The sequence below is a fragment of the Triturus cristatus genome, chromosome 6 (assembly GCF_964204655.1).
Source record: "Triturus cristatus chromosome 6, aTriCri1.1, whole genome shotgun sequence".
Classification (NCBI taxonomy): domain Eukaryota; kingdom Metazoa; phylum Chordata; class Amphibia; order Caudata; family Salamandridae; genus Triturus; species Triturus cristatus.
The window spans coordinates 550040948-550055609 of record NC_140589.1 but is presented as its reverse complement, the minus strand read 5'-3'; positions in this window follow the sequence as shown (position 1 = coordinate 550055609).

The window sequence follows — 14662 nt, the reverse complement described above, 5'->3', positions numbered from 1 at the left end:
CAAAACTAACATATAATTTCACCCTGAAATATACAACACTTTCACTTCAGTTCGCTTTGTCCTTAACCTTTGCAAACTTTGGTCTAGTGAAATATTTTGGTCTAGGTAAAAAAATGCTGTAAATGTATTTGCATATGATTTTTTTTTCTTGACCCTGCCCTAAGCCATAGTGAAAGGGTTGAAATGCACCGTATTTAAGCGATACAGTGCATTCCAGTGCTTAATTTGTAAAATATTAAGTGCAGGTGCTCAGATTTATTTTTAGGAGACCACCCCCACTTCCCGGGGCTTCGCCCACTTTCTCCAATGGCTCCACCCACTTCCTTTATTGGCTTCACCCACAAGCCTCAAAACATCAGAGCCTCCTCCTCACTTCTTGAGTTTCGCAAGATGCTAATTACCTAGCTCTTCTCATATGCACCACGGGGACCTCACACTTACACACCTGCCCAAGCGCCTGGATACCCTCTCAGGTGATTAGTGCACTATATAAATCAACATAACATAACATATGGAAAGCCTATGAAAACAACTCTAAAGTGAAATCAAATTTGAGAATGTGTGTATATCTCAAAATGCAGCTTCAGGAAAGGTTCATTTGAGGACTTGAGGCAACTTGGCAAATTGAAGAGGATAGGCTTGTACAGTGCTGTTTAAAAGAAAGGAAAAGATGAAGGAAGGAATACATTAAACAAGGCGGCATCAAATGCAGGCAGGAAGGGGAGTAAAGGAGTGAGGAAATAAATAACGGATGAAAGATGGAGGAAATAACAACAGAATGTGAAAGGCAGAAATGAAGGAATAGAAGGAGAAAGGATTGCAGGAAGACAAGCACAAGGAAGGGTGAGGATAAGAGAGGAAGAAGTTAAAGAAGGGATGAAGGAAGGATCAAGATAAAAAAGTAAGGAACAAATGGAGGAAGAAAGAAGATATGCACCAAAAGGAGGAAGGGTGGGGAATGAATGATGTAAGGAAGCAAGAATGAAAAGAAAAAAGGAGGCATGGCTTGAGGTGCTGAGGAAGAGAAAAATGACAGAAAGGAGTTCTGGGGAATGGATACAAGCATGAAATGTACTGGGTCAAGGAGGGACAGAGGAAATAATGAGTAATATTGCAAATAAATTTAAAGTAAAAAAAAATTAAAGTACATTTCTGTGTCCTTAACACACCATGTTTGTTTGTAAATCATACGTACACCAGAGGAGGTCTTGCAACCGAGTTCAAAATGCTGTCATCCAAATCAAAGGCACTAATTTTATCCACCTCAGAAAGATGAAAGGCTGAGTGGCACTCCAAGATTTAAATTTATGACCCCGAGATCAAACATTTCAACAAGAATTGTTACATACACCCAGACAAAAACACACACAAACTCTCTCCCTCTCTCTGTTTTGAAGCTCTTCAAAAATATTGAGTATTTTACAAATTATTGTAATTTATCTCACTTAGAACCCCTACCAGTCCATATTACTTTTCTTCACCACTGCCCCTTAGACCCTCTCATGCACCCTGTTTTCCGTATATTGTGTCTTAACATTATAGGCCAGTGTGATTGTTGGGAAACCTGAAGCTCACCCTGCCAATCTTACTGACCAACTACTCCCCTGGTTCATGCGTACCATGAGCTGCACGTCCAACAGGCGATGGCGTTCAAGCCAGTGGACAAATTAATGTATACAGGGTAGAGGAATGAGAAGGGAAATAAGAGAGTAAAACGGGAAAAGGGGGTCCACTACTGCAAACGTGAAAAAAACAATTTTAACAATTGGTAAATATTTTGATGGTCAGTAACATTTGATGGAATCTTTCAGCTTTGGTGTGATCTAAAACCCTTGGACCTAAACCTTTTATATCAATAGAGCAGCATGCCTTCTTCACCTGTGACTATCAGCACTCTGTTGTTTTAAGGCTTGGTCATCTTTTGAGACATCCTCTTTTGGGAACCCAGTGGCGTGGGCTGTCATTTGTGCAGCCAATGCAGTGACTGTGAGGGCCCCTCTGAACTCCAATTATTGATGTTTTTACTGCCCAACAGGAACATTTAGGCCCCATTTTCTTTGCTAGCATTAGGGCCCATGGGAGCCTTGCTATGTCACTACCCACACCTTCTTCGTTTCTGTACTCTTTCCTCTGTACTGTAAATTTGAGCCTGTGTGATGTACTTCCTGTGTGTATGCTGCAGATCAGAGCATATAAATTCTCCCTACTTCCATAGACAGAGTAATTCCACAGTCATACGCACATTTATTCACCATACGCTAGGGCCCATCACACTAACATTCATTCTATTACTCTATCCACACTGAATATACGAGAGAACTCCTGAATCAATCTGCATCTAAACTGAGGTCAATATAACCTAATTGATTTGTCTCGAGTCATGATTTAAACAATAAGAACACATTTGAAAATTCAATAAATGACAAAGAAATAACCACTCGACACTGTAATTCAAACAAGGAAATACTTTATCTAAATTAGTTCAAATGAAATCATCTAATAGCAAAATCATTATTCTCATAGTTACCTATTCTAGCTAAAGTCAGGACAGGTCCCTCAAAGAGTCTCCCGAGTCGCCGTCCTCTTGATCAGCATCGATTCTCTCGAGCATAAGTTCAGGAAGAAGTGGCCTTAGACCCTCTCTAGTCTAACAATATTTATACTGAAACTTACACATTAAAAGTTACAAACAAGTTCTAAACGTCCGTTGAGCAGAGCGAGCAGGAAAGGATGTTGGCTCGCAACATTTAGAAAAACCTCCGCTCTCGAATATCACAAAAATAAAAACACGGAAGAAGGAAGCACAAACCAAATCTGCAACATTCATGATTGCTCTTCTCCGGAATTATAGTGAAGCCACTGCAAAATTATCAAAATGTTCCTTGTGGCTACTGTTCTCTTCCAAGGATAGCTGGCGACGAGCCCAGAGCTGCTGTCCTCACGGAAACTTTTAATACAGACAGAGGCCGAGGTCAGGTTTTCAACCATATTCAGCGAGGCCTCTCTTCGTATTTCATCTACTCAAATGTAGGCTGTAAATATCGGCCATCTTTCACTAGGCCAGAATGGACTATCTTAATTAAAAGAAACACAAAACAACGTTACTACATCGTATTGATTATACAGTGTTAATTCCCAATAATACCCTTATGTGTATGTAATTATCTAGACATTTGCGACATTAAAAAGCATAAAGCATATTATTTCAAAGCGCAAACACATAACAAATAACACTTTAACCACATGTATTTAATTAATCTGCTCACCAACTTAGTTCACGCATTAATTTAAGCCATGCAATTGCATTCCCATGTGTAATTCTTTCATTAGTAATGTTGATTAGTCAGAAACTCAACAAAATTAATATCTAGTAATTATTCTTGAGTAATTTTAATTTTGACATACAAAATTATAAGCTGATGTTCGGGTTTAAACAGAAAACCCTGCTCCAGCAATCCCCCCTTTGGTGATATATTATCACCACAAAAATCCAACCCAAAAAATGTTGTTCCCATTTTTAGGAGAAAATCAAATGTCTTTTTGTGATACATTATACACCGGTTTCTCTTTCATCATCTCTTTTAGTCTCAAAATACATGCTCTCTCTGAATTCTTCTAATTCAATTTCTTGAGGGTCTCTTTTTGACCTCTTTTGTTTCTTTTCAATATTTTCTTTTACTATTTCCTTTTTACTCCTCCTATTTCTACAACATAGGCACCCTAATCTAATAATCAATAAAGCAACAATCACACATGTCAATGGAAATAATATCTTACCAAAAATGGTACTACCTATCTTAGCAATAAAATTCTTAACAGCAATCATCTTATTAGCCATTTTAGTCCAGATACTTTCAGCTTCCAGTGGTACTAATTCCTCATGCAAATCAGTAATATTTTTGATATAGACCTTTAGATCTCTGCTCTCGTCAGGAATGTAAGTGTAACACTGTTGAACTTTCAGCATTCCACAGACTCCACCCTCTTTGGCCAATAGTATATCAAGGGCAAGTCGATTTTGCATAGACATGGCGCGTAAAGCAACCATCTCCGTATTCACCAATAGAAACCCTCCATCGGTGCTTGTCGATAAGCGATCCACCACTGTTGACAGCTTCCGAATTCCATGTGCATTTAATGAAATTCCCACTGCTGGAATCAAAGCTCCAAAAATATCTCCTACAATTTCTGACCAAGTTTCTCTTTTAAAGCGTGTTAGTAGATTAATCTGTTCTGCATCTTCTATTCTATCTATATGGAAAATCTTTGGAAAGACCAGGCCAACATAACATATGCCATACCAATGGTCAGGCAACCTGTAATAAGCCTTATTCCCACAAATATAGTACACTCCCGGGAAAACTGGATCTTCTCCTCCCTTGAATCCCCATCCTGTTGCAATAAAATATGTATCATGGCACTCACTAGTCCTAACAAAATCATAATCATATTGAGATTTCCTTCTGGTAATGCATAGTTTACCCTTCTGTGTTGCATCTAAAGCCAAAGTTGGACTGGCCCCATTTTTCAACTCCTTTCCCATCTCAAGGTCCCACACCGTCTCACTCATTTTGAATCCTCCTGCCTTCTCATGCATGCTCACTCTCCTTTTCTCTACCATGTCTAGGAAAGCTTTTTCTTCTTCTTTCAAACTACAGGTTAAATTGTTTCTAAAAATATAATCTAATGTTAATTCTTCTGTTTCAATAAAAATCTCACCAAAAATGTTAGCTTCCTTAGCAGGATTCAGTTTCTTACTCATAGGCAATTGCCCAAAAATGTTATCTTTATTGGACATCTCATAATCTATCTTCCCTAACAAATAAAAAACACTACTTAACACTAACCCTGGGCGCGACACTACGCTTCGCCCACGTAGTGTACGTAGCGCTGCCTGCTTCGCAGTTTTCGAAGTAGGCGAAGCAGGCAGCACCTACGCACACGCGAGGGCGAAGCGTAGCTGCCTGCCGCCCACCACCCGCCTCCCACCCGCCCTACTTTTAAAAGCTAAAATAAATTTGTAATATAGCAAATTAAAGGCACTTACCTGAAGCGCGGCGTCTCCCGGGGCTCCCTCTTCCTGGTTTTCAATTTTCCTGACAAATGCGCATGCGTGAAGGCCCGCGCATGCGCATTTCTCGCGAGAAATGCGCATGCGTGGGCCTTCACGCATGCGCATTTGTCAGGAAAATTGAAAACCAGTAAGAGGGAGCCCCGGGAGACGCCGCGCGTCAGGTAAGTGCCTTTAATTTGCTTTATTACAAATTAATTTTATCTTTTAAAAGTAGGGTGGGTGGGTGGCGGGTGGCGCGTAGTGGAGCTACGCGAAGCGCGTAGTGTGCGTAGATTCGGGCACACTACGTGCTGCTTCACGTAGCCCCACTACGCCCACTACGCCCACCCTTACTTAACACACTACATGTAATTCCATACGTAGCCGGAAGGTGATGATAAGTAACTCCCTCTGAAACGGATGCAGGCAATTGCATACAGACGTAGCAATCCCTTACTTCCATTGTCTTTACGTATTCATACAACAACTTTGAAAAAACATTGCTAGAAAAATCATTAATTGACCTATCCTTATGTATGTATATGTTACTAATTCTAGTTGGAACTACTTTCTGTGAACTCGTCTCTATATTAGTCATATTCTCAGTATGTATTCCAAAGGTGTCTGTTGTAACTCTAAAAGTAACTAGTAAAGCAAGTACACTCCATAGTAGCATTAATAATCCTGTACAGCAGCAGCACATTCTACACCATCTTTTCAAGAAGGTACATCTACTTTGATTATTTTCTGTGTTAGCCATCTTATTACTTTGGCAGTGTCTTTTGACTTAGCCTCTACTACTCCACTACTGAATCTCTAGAACACTTGATTATTTCAAACTGCTAATTTTAGATTTCTTCTTTTTCACTCTCCTCCAAATGACTCCTTCAATTCACTCAATTTGGATTTTCATCACTTTTCACTTCTTCTTCAGCAACATCAAATTGTATCAGATCTTCAATATCCTGAGCATCCGACTCTTCTCCAATGTCAGTCAAGATAACCTTCAGGATTCCAACAGTTTTCTCCTCCTCAACCACTTCCCGTAAGGCCCCCACTGGATTTCCTTGACTTTCTGCCTCTTCTTCTTCAGACAGTGCCACATACGTCCATTCCGGTGACCTATACTTCTGGTTGGGCTTTCTGATTCTCTTAATCTCCTCTGGTTCCTTTGATTTCTTTTGTTCTTCCTCTTTTGCCTGATTCTGACTCGACACCTCATTCACCTGTTCAGCTTTTGATGAATTCGCTCGTGTCAGTCGATACCTCAGCCTCTTTATCTTGTTAGGCCAAAGATCTCCTTTTACACTCCTTTTCTGTTTCACTTCTCTGTTGCTTATTTCTCCGATCCAAGTTCTCTTCCTCAGAACTCGACCCTCTGGTTTCTCATTCTCACTCTCATCTGATTCTGTCTCATTTGCCTCTGGTTCATGAACGATTTTCTCTTTTTCCACAGTCTTCTTCTCCACCGATTGAGATTTCCCTACTACTGTCCCTCCTCGGGTCTCCGACACGCAATCTTCTTGCTGTCTACTTGTCCCTTCACCTAGCTTATCTGGAATGTTCCCTACACCTCCTCGGGGGTCTTCCGCAATCTGTCCCTCTCTATCTTCTTCTGACCCTACTTCTTCAGGAGTAATCTCAGGTGGATCCTCAATCTCTTCATCTGACTCAGGTATAGTTTCTGCGGAATTACTCTTTTCTCTTCTTTCTTTCTCTTTTTCTCTTTCACTGCTCGTTGAAACTCCAGGCACCTTTCCAGAATCTGAACTTTCTCCTGAGGTCCTCAATGTTCCTCTTGAAGCCTCTCTTGGTAAGAAAAAAGAATCACCTGACTGTCTTTCTGACTCTCTTTCCCCCCTTTCAGGATTCTTTTTTCTTCTTACTGTCTCAGTGTCTGCATCATCACTGGAATCTGACTCTTCAAAGTACTCTTTCCCAGTCCCATCCTTTGGATTTGGAACTCTCGGAGTATGACTTGCATGTACCCAGTTCTTCACTCCAGCACACTTCACAGCAGTTGTTGTAGTCAGAATGACTTGTCTTGGCCTTCCCCACCTTGGAACCAAGCAATTTCTTCTCCTGTGCACTTTTATTCTCACCCAGTCCCCTAGACTCAGATCATGGGCTTGCTTCTTTTTAAGTGTGGTGGCGTCTTCTCCAACCTGGTGAAACACAGAATGAACTGCGTCAGCCAGGCCCTTACAGTAATCCAAAATCATGTCATCAGTTATTGTCATCAACTTGTTGACAGGCACGAATGCATGTCTCATTGCTCGTCCCCTCAATATTTCATGTGGACTCAACCCTGTAGTTCTATCTGGAGTAGACCTAATAGTCATTAGCACTAGAGGCAAGACATCAGGCCATTTCATTCCAGTGGCTAAACACATCTTACCAATTCTATTTTTGATTGTGCCATTCATCTGTTCAACAACACCAGAAGCCTCTGGCCTGTATGCACAATGTAGCTTCTGCTGTATGCTCAATGCTTCGCAAATTAGACCCATGAGTTCATTGTAGAAGTGTCCCCCTCTGTCTGACTCAATTGTCACTGGGAACCTGTACCTAGGAATCAATTCTCTCAACAGTAACTTGGCCACTGTTATTCCATCATTCCTCCTAGTCGGATAGTCTCCCACCCACCTTGAGAACAAACAGACTACCACTAGAACATACCTTAATCTATTGACCTGTGGCATTTCAATGAAATCAATTTGCATCCTGGTAAAAGGACCTCCTTCTCTGCCTATTGTTCCTAGACTCACCACTGTTTTCTTTCCAGTATTGAACTGCTGACAAATCAAACATCTTTGACAGATGCTTTCTGCAATCAGCCTGAACTTTGCATTGTACCAGGTTTGTTTAAAGGACCTAATCATAGCGTCCCTCCCCAGATGTCCCTGGCCATGATACATTCTTGCCATTGTTGACAACATGGAATTTGGCATGACTGGTCTCCCATCCCTATAGATACAAACATGATCTTTTTCTCTTGGGGCACAACCTGCCTTAATCCAATCTCTCATTTCCTCATCTCCTGCTTCATCCTGCAACTGTTTCACCTCATCCCATGTTTCCAGGACATTAGTAAACATCACAGAACAAAAAGACATCTCCTTCTCTCTTCCCTTGTTCATCGAATGAATGTTCTTTGCACAATATCATTTGCTATGTCATTTGCGAACCGATTACCAAGAGTCACAAAATCATCTCCTTGTCCATGAGCAGCACATTTTACAACTGCTAGTTCTTTAGGCAGCTGTATCGCCTCAAGCAACTTCCCAATCACTTCAGCATTCTTAATAGGAGTCCCACTCGACGTCAAGAAACCTCTCTGTAGCCAAAGTTGGCCAAAGTCATGAACCACTCCAAATCCATACTGACTATCAGTCATCACAGTCACTCTCAAATTCTTCCCAATCTTGCAAGCCTTTGTTAATGCCACCAATTCAGCTACCTGAGCAGATCTAACTCCCTTCAAAGACGAAGCTTCCATAACTTCTGAAACTTTACACACCGCATATGCTGCACTCAGCACACCTTCCTCCGTTCTCAGACATGATCCATCCACAAACAACACATGATCACTCTCAGGTAGTGGCAGATCTCTTATGTCTGGTCTGGGTTTTGTGCAATAATCAAGCACATCCAAACAATCATGATCAACATCATCTCCCACATTCACATTTTCAGCATCTGGCAACAGTGTTGCTGGATTCACATTCACACATCTCTCAAGAGTCACATTTGATGCTCCCAGAATGATTTTCTCATATTTAGTCAGCCGACTATGTGACATATATTGAGTCCTGCTTCTCGTCAAAAGAATTGCCACATCATGAGGTACGAACACCCTTACAGGATATCCCATTATTATACCCTCACTCTGTTCCAAGCTTCTGCACGTAGCAGCTACTGCTTTCAGACAACCTGGCAAACCCACAGCTACTGGGTCAAGTGTTGATGAGAAGTACGCAATTGGCCTTCTCAGTCGTCCATGTTTCTGGATTAACACTGAAAGTGCACATCCATTTCTCTCACTACAATACAATTCAAACTCCTTCTCATAGTCTGGCATTCCCAGAGCAGGAGCTTCACACAATCTACTCTTCAATTCCTCGAATGCTGCCATTTGTTCTGCATTCAATTCCAATGGGTCTTTTACTTCACTTTTGGTCAATTTAATCAGTGGCTTTGCTATCAGGGAAAAATTACTTATCCACTGACGACAATAGCCCACCATTCCCAGAAACATTCTTACTTCTCTCTGGGTCATCGGGGCTCTCATTCCTCTGATAATTTTGATCCTGTCATTGGTCACCTTTCTCAGACGTTTTTCAATATTATGTCCAAGATAATGTACTTCTTTCTTGCAAAATTGCAATTTGGCCGGAGATACTTTTAACCCTCCATCTGCCAGATGATTCAATAAAGCTATGGTATCCACCTCACAAGCTTCACGTGTCTTTGATGCCACAAGTAGATCATCAATATACTGCACTAGTACTGAGCTTTCAGGCATGATCAAACTCTCCAAAGACTTTTTCAGCAACTGATTGAATTTTGAAGGACTCTCTGTATACCCCTGTGGGATTCGGCACCATGCCAAAATACGCTGTCCAAACCGAAATGCAAAAATCGGCTGGCTGTCATGATGCAATGGAATTGAAAAGAAAGCATGACACAAATCAATTACTGTGTACCATTCAGCATCATGAGGAATCTGATACAAAATCACTGACGGATTTGGCACAATTGGACAACATGATACCACAATTTTGTTAACTTTTCTCAAATCTTGTACAATCCTGAACTTCCCATTAGGTTTCTTCAGCCCCATTATTGGTGAATTACATGGGCTACTCAGTAACTCTCTCAAAACACCCTGCTGAATCATCTTATCTATGATAGGTGTTATTCCTTCAATTATTTCTGGTGTCAATCTGTACTGTGGGATATTAGGGTAAGTGATTCCCTCTTTCACTGTAATCTTTACTGGATCTACATTATTCATCAATACCACATCTTCTCCAGTAAAATCCCAAACCGCTGCTTTTACTGTGTTTCTCAACTCTTGGGGCAAATCATCTGGATTAAACACAGCATAAGTTCCTACAATCTCACTTTCTCTATTATCTAGAGTCATCCTGTACAAAACATCCTCATCTGGTGTCTCAAACGCTATTCCATCTGGAGTACAAAAAATTGTGCAATTCATTTTACACAATAAGTCCCTACCTAACAAATTCATTGGACTAGTGTCACAGACCACAAATCTGTGCATATCTGAAAATGTCCCTATTCTTACCCTTACTGGTTCAGTAAGACGAGTCTTAATCTGTGTATTAGCTACACCAACCACTTGGATTGCTTCGTCCGAGAGAGGAAGATTTCTTATATCTGCTGACCTGACAGTTGATCTCGTTGCTCCTGTGTCTACTAAAAAAGTAACACTTTCCCCATTTATTTTCCCATCTACAAATGGTCCTGCCTGGTCTATTTCTAGAGTTGCTCCAAGTATGCACTCTTCCTCCTCTCTTCGGCACCGTCAGTAGTCCCCTTCAGACTCACTCCCCTCATTCTTTAACCAGTACTGCTGTACCAGGTTTGAACGTCTTGGTTTGTTTACCTGCTCATCATTGTAGAATCCTGAGTCCTGGTTATATTTCTGGGACCCTCTATTCTGTGGCAAGGGCGGTTTTGGCTCTTAATTCTGCTGCTTGACAACCTTCTGCTGTTGCTGCTGATGATTACACCCCTCGTTCTGCACCTGTTGATTCAATGATTTATTCTCATTACTCACTAATGGTGGATTCGTACACTCGGATCTCCAATGCCCCAATTGTCCACAGTTGTGACATGGGAACTTCTTTTTGGCCTCTTCTAAATTCCCCTTTCCTTTTCCTGTACCATATCTGGGCCTATTTCCTGGATTATTTGTTTGTTCCACCAGCTGTGCTTCTTGTCTTTCTGCAACTTTCACCTGTGCCCACATTGCTTTCTCCTTCAGCTTTCTATGTTTTGCCTCAATTTCATCACTGAAGTATTTCGCATGTCTCAAGATTTCATCAATCTTTTTACTCTGCCAATCGACTGTGTGCTCACGAATCATTTCACTGATTTCAGGTCTCAAGCCATATACAAATCTGTATACAAAATGACTCAAATCCTTATCACCCAGATGTTCATCTCCACTGAACTGTTTAAAAGCCAGTATCAGCCTTTCATAGAAAGCATGAACTGATTATTTTGCTTCCTGATGTGTTCGATCTATCTTAACCCAGTCTGTCTCTTTAGGGGGTACCTTATTCTTCAGGAACACAATAACCTGTTCATATTTCCTCATAACCTCCGGGTCTGGAGCTCCTGTCTTTTGATCTCTTGGGTATTCCTTAGCAGGCCAATCTACAACTATTTTACATTCTGCCCACAAGTCTGCTGGAACAATTATATCAAACAGACTATTCAGGTCAATCCACAGTACTTTTGACAATTTCACAAACCTGTCTACCTGCCTATACCACTCGACGGGCTTTTCTCTTAGTCGAGGGAAATCATTCGTAAATGACAAAATATCCTGTCTAGTCCATGGGACATGTACATATCCTCCTCCAGGAATCTCTCTCATAGGATAAGCATCCACTGTTTTTTCTCTTTCTCTCATGGGAAATGCTGAGTAAGTCCTGTCCACTGAATCTTCTCTTTTCTTGTACCACCTATCCTTCCACTTTTCCACATCACCCCATTTCCGTAATAAGGAAATCATTTCCTTAATCTGCCCTGTTCTGCCAACATCATTTAGATTCTCAATGTCCTTGTCAGAAAAATCCACCCTATAAGGCTTCTGCAAAGCTTTCACTTTATCCATATCAACTCCCAGTTCACTCGCTATCCCTTTTAACCTGTCATGTATATTCTTAGCCCTCCAGGTGATACTCTTGCACATGAATAACAACTCTCCATCATGATGATTTTTTAACATTTCTGTAGGAATTCTACCCACTATAAGCTCCTCCAGTTCTATGCGCAACCTGGCTACATCAATTGCCTGAGAATCTTTATCCTTCTTTTGAAGAACTTTCAACCAATCATTCAAATCCTCAGCTGTTATTTCTGTAGACCTTTTCACTGCACCCACTTGTTCTGCCATCCTCTGTGGTTCCAAAATTGATCCTCCTACACAACCAGTATTCAATCCTGAATTAGACTGTACATTTGACCCTCCACCACATGTGTCATGTCTCAACTGTCTCAAATTATTTTCTTACGTCCTCATTCCTGACTCTCCCGAAGAACCAACCAAACCATTTCCTACATAGGGAACCGTCAAACCATTTTCACCCATTCTTTGCTTATCAGAAATAGGCATAACCGGACCTATGGTTACAGGCATTGTAACAGCTTCTAGATTCTTTGTTAATTCTCTAATTTTCTCTGTCAACTCAGAAGTCGTTCTGGCTAATTCTCTTGTTTTCTCATCCCCGATTGCATTCTCTCTCTCTCTCGCTCTCTCTCTCTCTCCCTCTCCACGAAAGAGCTACCACTTTTCAGATCAGGTGTCGCAATTTCTGTTTTAACGATTCGCAAAGTATCTCTTATGGAAGTAGCAACTGGTGTTCTCTCTTCTGGTTCTGGTCTATATGGAGGTGGTCTCTTATAGAGCATGTCATCCAAGACTTCATCCTCATAATCATTAGCCCCATATCTTCTCAGTTCTGCATCAGGTACCTTTTCCGTACCTTTCCTCCCTTCTGTCTCTTCAACAGTTCTCATAGGATATAATCCCTCTGACATACTAGCATCTCGCCATCTCCTCATTCGATCATGATGAGTCTCACAATCATATTTCCTCCCAAAAATGTACCTATAGTTACCTCCACTCCTCTGCTTTTCTCGCTCATGCACCTCATCTTCCCATTCCACCAATGCCTCAAACTGTGTTGGCCTTGGTCTTGGCTCTAGACACATCATCTTTTCCCGTAAATTTCTCAACACGGCCAGATTAAATGAACCATGTTCCGGGAACGCTAAAACACCATCCTCTTTAGTGTACTTAGCCCACTTGTCTAACCAGATACAGGTATGATACCCATATTTTGCAACCATGAAGGATGCAGGGGTTCTTGTCGGAGGTAGTAATTCACCTTCTCTAGTTATTATGTCCTTATCCTTGTCGAACCACTTTTTAATTTTACCAAACAAGGATTTCTTCTTCTTTTCCTCCGTTTGATAATACATTTTTGCGTCTACCACGACTCTCTAGTTCCTTCCGCAACTGTACGATCTTTTGTCCAATAACAGCGCGACTCACACTAACGCACCAATCCTGGAGCGTCTACGTCACTTTATACTTCTTCCAATCCCTTCGCGGCTCACACCAACGCACCAATCACAGCGCGTGCACTGTTCTAATCCACTGTCCAATCACAGCGCGGTCTGTTTGACGTCAGTAGTCGCTGCAGTCGCTTCTACTCTTGTCTCCTGTCACTCGTCTACCCCTCCTTTACAAAGCCACCTTGGTAGACTCTGTTTCAGATTCTACAAAATCTATTAGTTACGACATATAAACATCTCCATTGTCTGCTTCGCTAACCACAGAATAGTAAAGACCTTTCTCACAAGAATCCCGCTTCTCTCTAGAACAGCGCTTACCTCTGCTCCACTACGGAATTATTACTTTCGTTGGCACAGTAGCACGTCCCTCTACTCTGCCCTTCTAACATGCATCCATTAACTGCTTCCTCCCGGAATGCTCCAAAGAGTTTCACAATCAACTAAATGCTCATACATTCACACACTTTCATACCAGAAAATGTAGCACATTTACACAGAATCCTGCCTTTCCCGAGAACAGCGAACAATCTGTCCCACTACAGAATTATATCACACGTTAACTAAGCAGCGCTTACCTCTGCCCAGTCCTTCAAACAAGCTCAGAGAATACCTATTACTTCTCCAGCGGTATGCTTTAACGGCAAACCTTACGGATCCCTGGGACTTAAGACCAGAGTTTCACAGAAAACCTTTGCTACCATACGCACTCCTCTTATACAGAAAATATATCCCTAATAGTAACACACGGCGATGTCACTGATTCCGAACCCAGACAATGCGACGCGCAACTTCAATTGTCACACGCTTTTCCCTGCATACGTACAGGGCCAACAATCCCGTCTTTCCCGAGAGCAGCACTCACTTCCCTCTGCCCTACTACGGAACCGTCACCAGCTCCCTTCGTTCCAGAAGCCGTACACACTACATATAACTCAATACGACAACTTCAACATTTAATATTAGTACATGCATCAACATTAATCAATAAACCAATAAATCCAAAAGCCTATGTACAAGCAATCTATCAGATCAAGCCAATAATCAAACCATCATACTGCTACCAGGAAACTGCTGCAGATCAGAGCATATAAATTCTCCCTACTTCCATAGACAGAGTAATTCCACAGTCATACACACATTTATTCACCATACGCTAGGGCCCATCACACTAACATTCATTCTATTACTCTATCCACACTGAATATACGAGAGAACTCCAGAATCAATCTGCATCTAAACTGAGGTCAATATAACCTAATTGATTTGTCTCGA